Source organism: Triticum urartu, chromosome 3A, assembly GCF_056163025.1.
Source record: "Triticum urartu cultivar PI428250 chromosome 3A, HENAU_Tu73, whole genome shotgun sequence".
NCBI lineage: Eukaryota > Viridiplantae > Streptophyta > Magnoliopsida > Poales > Poaceae > Triticum > Triticum urartu.
The window spans coordinates 63,449,802-63,459,654 of NC_141875.1; positions in this window are offsets into that span (position 1 = coordinate 63,449,802).

Below are 9,853 nucleotides of genomic sequence, written 5' to 3' on the forward strand. Positions count from 1 at the left end.
TTCTGTGCAGCAATGAGGATAAACCTCAGATCACGGATCCAATCCGCATCATTGCTACTAACATCTTTCAACACAATTTTCTCTAGAAACATATCAAAATAAACACAGGGAAGCAACAACGCGAGCTATTGATCTACAACATAATTTGCAAAATACTACCAGGACTAAGTTCATGATAAATTTAAGTTCAATTAATCATATTACTTAAGAACTCCCACTTAGATAGACATCCCTCTAATCCTCTAAGTGATTACGTGATCCAAATCAACTAAACCATGTCCGATCATCACGTGAGATGGAGTAGTTTCATTGGTGAACATCGCTATGTTGATCATATCTGCTATATGATTCACGCTCGACCTTTCGGTCTCCGTGTTCCGAGGCCATATCTGTATATGCTTGGCTCGTCAAGTATAACCTGAGTATTCTGCGTGTGCAACTGTTTTGCACCCATTGTATTTGAACGTAGAGCCTATCACACCCGATCATCACGTGGTGTCTCAGCACGAAGAACTTTTGCAACGGTGCATACTCAGGGAGAACACTTCTTGATAATTAGTGAGAGATCATCTTATAATGCTACCGTCAATCAAAGCAAGATAAGATGCATAAAAGATAAACATCACATGCAATCAATATAAGTGATATGATATGGCCACCATCATCTTGTGCTTGTGATCTCCATCTTCGAAGCACCGTCATGATCACCATCATCACCGGCGCGACACCTTGATCTCCATCGTAGCATCGTTGTCGTATCGCCAATCTTATGCTTCCACGACTATCGCTACCGCTTAGTGATAAAGTAAAGCATTACAACGCGATTGCATTGCATACAATAAAGCGACAACCATATGGCTCCTGCCAGTTGCCGATAACTTGGTTACAAAACATGATCATCTCATACAATAAAATATAGCATCATGTCTTGACCATATCACATCACAACATGCCCTAGAAAAACAAGTTAGACGTCCTCTACTTTGTTGTTGCAAGTTTTACGTGGCTACTACGGGCTTAAGCAAGAACCAATCTTACCTACGCATGAAAACCACAACGATAGTTTGTCAAGTTGGTGCTGTTTTAACCTTCGCAAGGACCGGGCGTAGCCACACTCGGTTCAACTAAAGTTGGAGAAACTGTCACCCGCTAGCCACCTTTGTGCAAAGCACGTCGGGAGAACCGGTCTCGCGTAAGCGTACGCGTAATGTCGGTCCGGGCCGCTTCGTCCAACAATACCGCCAAACCAAAGTATGACATGCTGGTAAGCAGTATGACTTATATCGCCCACAACTCACTTGTGTTCTACTCATGCATATAACATCAACATATAAAACCTAGGCTCGGATGCCACTGTTGGGGAACGTAGTAATTTCAAAAAATTTCCTACGCACACGCAAGATCATGGTGATGCATAGCAACGAGAGGGGAGAGTGTGATCTACGTATCCTTGTAGACCAACAGCGGAAGCGTTAGCACAACGCGGTTGATGTAGTCGTACGTCTTCACGGCCCGACCGATCAAGCACCGAAACTACGGCACCTCCGAGTTTTAGCACACGTTCAGCTCGATGACGATCCCCGGACTCCGATCCAGCAAAGTGTCGGGGAAGAGTTCCGTCAGCACGACGGCGTGGTGACGATCTTGATGTTCTACCGTCGCAGGGCTTCGCCTAAGCACCGCTACAATATTATCGAGGATTATGGTGGAAGGGGGCACCGCACACGGCTAAGAATATGATCACGTGGATCAACTTGTGTCTAGAGGTGCCCCCTTGCCCCCGTATATAAAGGAGTAAGGGAGGAGGAGGCCGGCCCTAGGAGGGGGCGCGCCAAGTGTGGAGTCCTACTAGGACTCCCTAGTCCTAGTAGGATTCCACCTCCCATATGGAATAGGAAAAGAGGAAGGGAAAAGGAGAAGGAAGGAAGGGGGCGCCCCCTTCCCTAGTCCAATTCGGACCAGACCAAGGGGAGGGGTGCGGCCACCCTTGAGGCCCTTTTTCTTCTTTCCCGTATGGCCCAATAAGGCCCAGTACGTATTCCCGTAACTCTCCGGTACTCCAAAAAATACCCGAATCACTCGAAACCTTTCCGATGTCTGAATATAGTCGTCCAATATATCGATCTTTATGTCTCGACCATTTCGAGACTCCTCGTCATGTCCCCGATCTCATCCGGGACTCCGAACTCCTTCGGTACATCAAAACTCATAAACTCATAATATAACTGTCATTGAAACCTTAAGCGTGCGGACCCTATGGGTTCGAGAACAATGTAGACATGACCGAGACACGTCTCCAGTCAATAACCAATAGCGGAACCTGGATGCTCATATTGGCTCCCACATATTCTACGAAGATCTTTATCGGTCAGACCGCATAACAACATACGTTGTTCCCTTTGTCATCGGTATGTTACTTGCCCGAGATTCGATCGTCGGTATCTCAATACCTAGTTCAATCTCGTTACCGGCAAGTCTCTTTACTCGTTTCGTAATACATCATCTCACAACTAACTCATTAGTTTCAATGCTTGCAAGGCTTATGTGATGTGCATTACCGAGAGGGCCCAGAGATACCTCTCCGACAATCGGAGTGACAAATCCTAATCTCGAAATACGCCAACCCAACATGTACCTTTGGAGACACCTGTAGAGCTCCTTTATAATCACCCAGTTATGTTGTGACGTTTGGTAGCACACAAAGTGTTCCTCCGGCAAACGGGAGTTGCATAATCTCATAGTCATAGGAACATGTATAAGTCATGAAGAAAGCAATAGCAACATACTAAACGATCGGGTGCTAAGCTAATGGAATGGGTCATGTCAATCACATCATTCTCCTAATGATGTGATCCCGTTAATCAAATAACAACTCTTTTGTTTATGGTTAGGAAACATAACCATCTTCGATTAACGAGCTAGTCAAGTAGAGGCATACTAGTGACACTTTGTTTGTCTATGTATTCACACAAGTATTATGTTTCCGGTTAATACAATTCTAGCATGAATAATAAACATTTATCATGATATATGGAAATGAATAATAACTTTATTATTGCCTCTAGGGCATATTTCCTTCAGTCTCCCGCTTGCACTAGAGTCAATAATCTAGTTCACATCGCCATGTGATTTAACAACAATAGTTCACATCACCATGTGATTAACACCCATAGTTCACATCGATATGTGATCAACACCCAAAGGGTTTACTAGAGTCAGTAATCTAGTTCACATCGCTATGTGATTAACACCCAAAGAGTACTAAGGTGTGATCATGTTTTGCTTGTGAGATAATTTTAGTCAACGGGTCTGTCACATTCAGATCCGTAATTATTTTGCGAATTTCTATGTCAACAATTCTCTGCACGGAGCTACTCTAGCTTATTGTTCCCACTTTCAATATGTATCTAGATCGAGGCTTAGAGTCATCCAGATCTGTGTCAAAACTTGCATCGACGTAACTTTTTACGACGAACCTTTTTGTCACCTCCATAATTGAGAAATATTTCCTTATTCCACTAAGGATAATTTTGACCGCTGTCTAGTGATCTACTCTTAGATCACTATTCTACTCCCTTGCTTAACACAGTGTAGGGTATACAATAGATCTGGTACACAGCATGGCATACTTTATAGAACCTATGGCTGAGGCACAGGGAATGTCTTTCATTCTATTTCTATCTTCTGCCGTGGTCGGGCTTTGAGTCTTACTCAATTTCACACCTTGCAACACAGGCAAGAACTCTTTCTTTGACTGTTCCATTTTGAACTACTTCAAAATCTTGTCAAGGTATGTACTCATTGAAAAAACTTATCAAGCGTCTTGATCTATCTCTATAGATCTTGATGCTCAATATGTAAGCAGCTTTACCGAGGTCTTTCTTTGAAAAACTCCTTTCAAATATTCCTTTATGCTTTCTAGAAAATTATACATTATTTCCAATCAACAATATGTTGTTCACATATACTTATCAGAAATGTTGTAGTGCTCCCACTCACTTTCTTGTAAATACAGGCTTCACCGTAAGTCTGTATAAAACTATATGCTTTAATCAACTTATCAAAGCGTATATTCCAACTCCGAGATGCTTGCACCAGTCCATAGATGGATCGTTGGAGCTTGCATATTTTGTTAACACCTTTAGGATTGACAGAACCTTCTGGTTGCATCATATACAACTCTTCTTTAAGAAATCCATTAAGGAATGCAGTTTTGTTTATCCATTTGCTAGATTTCATAAAATGCGGCAATTGCTAACATGATTCGGACAGACTTAAGCATATATACGAGTGAGAAAATCTCATCGTAGTCAACACCTTGAACTTGTCGAAAACCTTTTGCGACAATTGTAGCTTTGTAGATAGTAACACTACTATCAGCGTCCGTCTTCCTCTTGAAGATCCATTTATTTTCTATGGCTTGCCGATCATCGGGCAAATCCATCAAAGTCCATACTTTGTTCTCATACATGGATCATATCTCAGATTTTATGGCCTCAAACCATTTCGCGGAATCTGGGCTCATCATCGCTTCCTCATAGTTCGCAAGTTCGTCATGGTCTAGTAACATGACTTCCAGAACATGATTACTGTACCACTCTGGTGCGGATCTCACTCTGGTTTACCTACGAGATTCGGTAGTAACTTGATCTGAAGTTACATGATCATCATCATTAGCTTCCTCACTAATTGGTGTAGTAGTCACAGGAACAGATTTCTGTGATGAACTACTTTCCAATAAGGGAGCAGGTACAGTTAGCTCATCAAGTTCTACTTTCCTCCCACTCACTTCTTTCGAGAGAAAATCCTTCTCTAGAAAAACTCCGAATTTAGCAACAAAAGTCCTGCCTTCGGATTTGTGATAGAAGGTGTACCCAACAGTCTCCTTTGGGTATCCTATGAAGACATATTTCTCCGATTTGGGTTTGAGCTTATCAGGATGAAACTTTTTCATATAAGCATCACAATCCCAAACTTTAAGAAATGACAACTTTGGTTTCTTGCCAAACCACAGTTCAGATTGTGTCGTCTCAACGGACTTAGATGGTTCCCTTTTAAACGTGAATGCAGCTGTCTTTAATGCATAACCCCAAAACGATAGTGGTAGATCGATAAGAGACATCATAGATCGCACCATATCTAATAAAGTACGGTTATAATGTTCGGACACACCATTATGCTGTGGTGTTCCAGGTGGCGTGAGTAGTAAAACTATTTCACATTGTTTTAACTGAAAGCCAAACTCGTAACTCAAATATTTTACCTCTGCGATCATATCGTAGAAACTTTTATTTTCTTGTTACGATAATTCTCCACTTCACTCTGAAATTCTTTGAACTTTTCAAATATTTCAGACTTGTGTTTCATTAAGTAGATATACCCATATCTGCTCAAATCATCTGTGAAGGTTAGAAAATAATGATACCCGCCGCGAGCCTTAACACTCATCGGATCTCATACATCAGTATGTATTATTTCCAATAAGTCAGTTGCTCGCTCCATAGTTCCGGAGAACGGCGTTTTAGTCATCTTGCCCATGAGGCATGGTTCACAAGCATCAACTGATTCATAATCAAGTGATTCCAAAAACCCATTAGCATGGAGTTTCTTCATGCGCTTTACACCAATATGACCTAAACGGCAGTGCCACAAATAAGTTGCACTATCATTATTAACTTTGCATCTTTTGGTTTCAATATTATGATTATGTGTATCACTACGATCGAGATCCAACGAACTATTTTCATTGGGTGTGTAACCATATAAGGTTTTATTCATGTAAACAGAACAACAATTTATTCTCTTACTTAAATGAATAACCGTATTACAATAAACATGATCAAATCATATTCATGCTCAACACAAACACCAAATAACACTTATTCAGGTTCAACACTAATCCCGAAAGTATAGGGAGTGTGCGATGATGATCATATCAATCTTGGAACCACTTCCAACACACATCGTCACTTCACCCTTAACTAGTCTCTATTTATTCTGCAACTCCCGTTTCGAGTTACTAATCTTAGCAACTGAACTAGTATCAAATACTAAGGGGTTGCTATAAACACTGGTAAAGTACACATCAATAACATGTATATCAAATATACTTATGTTCACTTTGCCATCCTTCTTATCTGCCAATCACTTGGGGTAGTTCCGCTTCCAGTGACCAGTCCCTTTGCAGTAGAAACACTTAGTCTCAGGCTTAGGACCAAACTTGGGCTTCTTCACTTGAGCAGCAACTTGCTTGCTGTTCTTCTTGAAGTTCCCCTTCTTCCCTCTGCCCTTTTCTTGAAACTAGTGGTCTTGTCTACCATCAACACTTGATGTTTTTCTCGATTTCTACCTTCGTCAATTTCCGCATTACGAAGAGCTTGGGAATCGTTTCCGTTATCCCTTGCATATCATAGTTCATCACGAAGTTCTACTAACTTGGTGATGGTGACTAGAGAATTATGTCAATCACTATCTTATCTGGAAGATTAACTCCCACTTGATTCAAGCGATTGTAATACTCAGACAATCTGAGCACATGCTCACTAGTTGAGCGATTCTCCTCCATCTTTTAGCTATAGAACTTGTTGGAGACTTCATATCTCTCAACTCGGGTATTTGCTTGAAATATTAACTTCAACTCCTGGAACATCTCATATGCTCCATGACGTTCAAAACGTCTTTGAAGTCCCGATTCTAAGCCATTAAGCATGGTGCACCAAACTATCAAGTAGTCATCATATTGAGCTAGCCAAACGTTCATAACGTCTGCATCTGCTCCTGCAATAGGTCTGTCACCTAGCGGTGCATCAAGGACATAATTCTTCTGTGCAGCAATGAGGATAAACCTCAGATCACGGATCCAATCCGCATCATTGCTACTAACATCTTTCAACACAATTTTCTCTAGGAACATATCAAAATAAACACAGGGAAGCAACAACGTGAGCTATTGATCTACAACATAATTTGCAAAATACTACCAGGACTAAGTTCATGATAAATTTAAGTTCAATTAATCATATTACTTAAGAACTCCCGCTTAGATAGACATCCCTCTAATCCTCTAAGTGATTACATGATCCAAATCAACTAAACCATGTCCAATCATCACGTGAGATGGAGTAGTTTCATTGGTGAACATCGCTATGTTGATCATATCTACTATCTGATTCACGCTCGACCTTTCGGTCTCCGTGTTCCGAGGCCATATCTGTATATGCTTGGCTCGTCAAGTATAACCTAAGTATTCTGCGTGTGCAACTGTTTTGCACCCGTTGTATTTGAACGTAGAGCCTATCACACCCGATCATCACGTGGTGTCTCAGCACGAAAAACTTTCACAACGGTGCATACTCAGGGAGAACACTTCTTGATAATTAGTGAGAGATCATCTTATAATGCTACCATCAATCAAAGCAAGATAAGATGCATAAAAGATAAACATCACATGCAATCAATATAAGTGATATGATATGGCCACCATCATCTTGTGCTTGTGATCTCCATCTTCGAAGCACCGTCATGATCACCATCGTCACCGGCGCGACACCTTGATCTCCATCGTAGCATCGTTGTCGTCTCGCCAATCTTATGCTTCCACGACTATCGCTACCGCTTAGTGATAAAGTAAAGCATTACAGCGCGATTGCATTGCATACAATAAAGCGACAACCATATGGCTCCTGCCAGTTGCCGATAACTTGGTTACAAAACATGATCATCTCATACAATAAAATTTAGCATCATGTCTTGACCATATCACATCACAACATGCCCTGCAAAAACAAGTTAGACGTCCTCTACTTTGTTGTTGCAAGTTTTACGTGGCTACTACGGGCTTAAGCAAGAACCAATCTTACCTACGCATCAAAACCACATCGATAGTTTGTCAAGTTGGTGCTATTTTAACCTTCGCAAGGACCGGGCGTAGCCATACTCAGTTCAACTAAAGTTGGAGAAACTGTCACCCGCTAGCCACCTTTGTGCAAAGCACGTCGGGAGAACCGGTCTCGCGTAAGCGTACGCGTAATGTCGGTCCGGGCCGCTTTGTCCAACAATTCCGCCGAACCAAAGTATGACATGTTGGTAAGCAGTATGACTTATATCGCCCACAACTCACTTGTGTTCTACTCGTGCATATAACATCAACATATAAAACCTAGGCTCGGATGCCACTGTTGGGGAACGTAGTAATTTCAAAAAATTTCCTACGCACACGCAAGATCATGGTGATGCATAGCAACGAGAGGGGAGAGTGTGATCTACGTACCCTTGTAGACCGACAGCGGAAGCGTTAGCACAACGCGCTTGATGTAGTCGTACATCTTCACGGCCCGACCGGTCAAGCACCGAAACTACGGCACCTCCGAGTTTTAGCACACGTTCAGCTTGATGACGATCCCCGGACTCCGATCCAGCAAAGTGTCGGGGAAGAGTTCCGTCAGCACGATGGCGTGGTGACGATCTTGATGTTCTACCGTCGCAGGGCTTCGCCTAAGCACCGCTACAATATTATCGAGCATTATGGTGGAAGGGGGCACCGCACACGGCTAAGAATATGATCACGTGGATCAACTTGTGTCTAGAGGTGCCCCCTTGCCCCCGTATATAAAGGAGCAAGGGAGGAGGAGGCCGGCCCTAGGAGGGGGCGCGCCAAGTGTGGAGTCCTACTAGGACTCCCTAGTCCTAGTAGGATTCCACCTCCTATATGGAATAGGAAAAGAGGAAGGGAAAAGGAGAAGGAAGGAAGGGGGCGCCCCCCTTCCCTAGTCCAATTCGGACCAGACCAAGGGGAGGGGTGCGGCCACCCTTGAGGCCCTTTTTCTTCTTTCCCGTATGGCCCAATAAGGCCCAATACGTATTCCCGTAACTCTCCGGTACTCCAAAAAATACCCGAATCACTCGGAACCTTTCCGATGTCCGAATATAGTCCTCTAATATATCAATCTTTACGTCTCGACCATTTTGAGACTCCTCGTCATGTCCCTGATCTCATCCGGGACTCCGAACTCCTTCGGTACATCAAAACTCATAAACTCATTATATAACTATCATTGAAACCTTTAGCGTGCGGACCCTACGGGTTCGAGAACAATGTAGACATGACCGAGACACGTCTCCAGTCAATAACCAATAGCGGAACCTGGATGCTCATATTGGCTCCCACATATTCTACGAAGATCTTTATCGGTCAGACCGCATAACAACATACGTTGTTCCCTTTGTCATCGGTATGTTACTTGCCCGAGATTCGATCGTCGGTATCTCAATACCTAGTTCAATCTCGTTACCGGCAAGTCTCTTTACTCGTTCTGTAATACATCATCTCACAACTAACTCATTAGTTTCAATGCTTGCAAGGCTTATGTGATGTGCATTACCGAGAGGGCCCAGAGATACCTCTCCGACAATCGGAGTGACAAATCCTAATCTCGAAATACGCCAACCCAACATGTACCTTTGGAGACACCTGTAGAGCACCTTAATAATCACCCAGTTATGTTGTGACGTTTGGTAGCACACAAAGTGTTCCTCCGGCAAACGGGAGTTGCATAATCTCATAGTCATAGGAACATGTATAAGTCATGAAGAAAGCAATAGCAACATACTAAACAATCGGGTGCTAATCTAATAGAATGGGTCATGTCAATCATATCATTCATCTAATGATGTGATCCCCTTAATCAAATAACAACTCTTTGTCCATGGTTAGGAAACATAACCATCTTTGATTAATGAGCTAGTCAAGTAGAGGCATACTAGTGACACTCTGTTTGTCTATGTATTCACACATGTATTATGTTTCCGGTTAATAAAATTCCAGCATGAATAATAAACATTTATCATGATATAA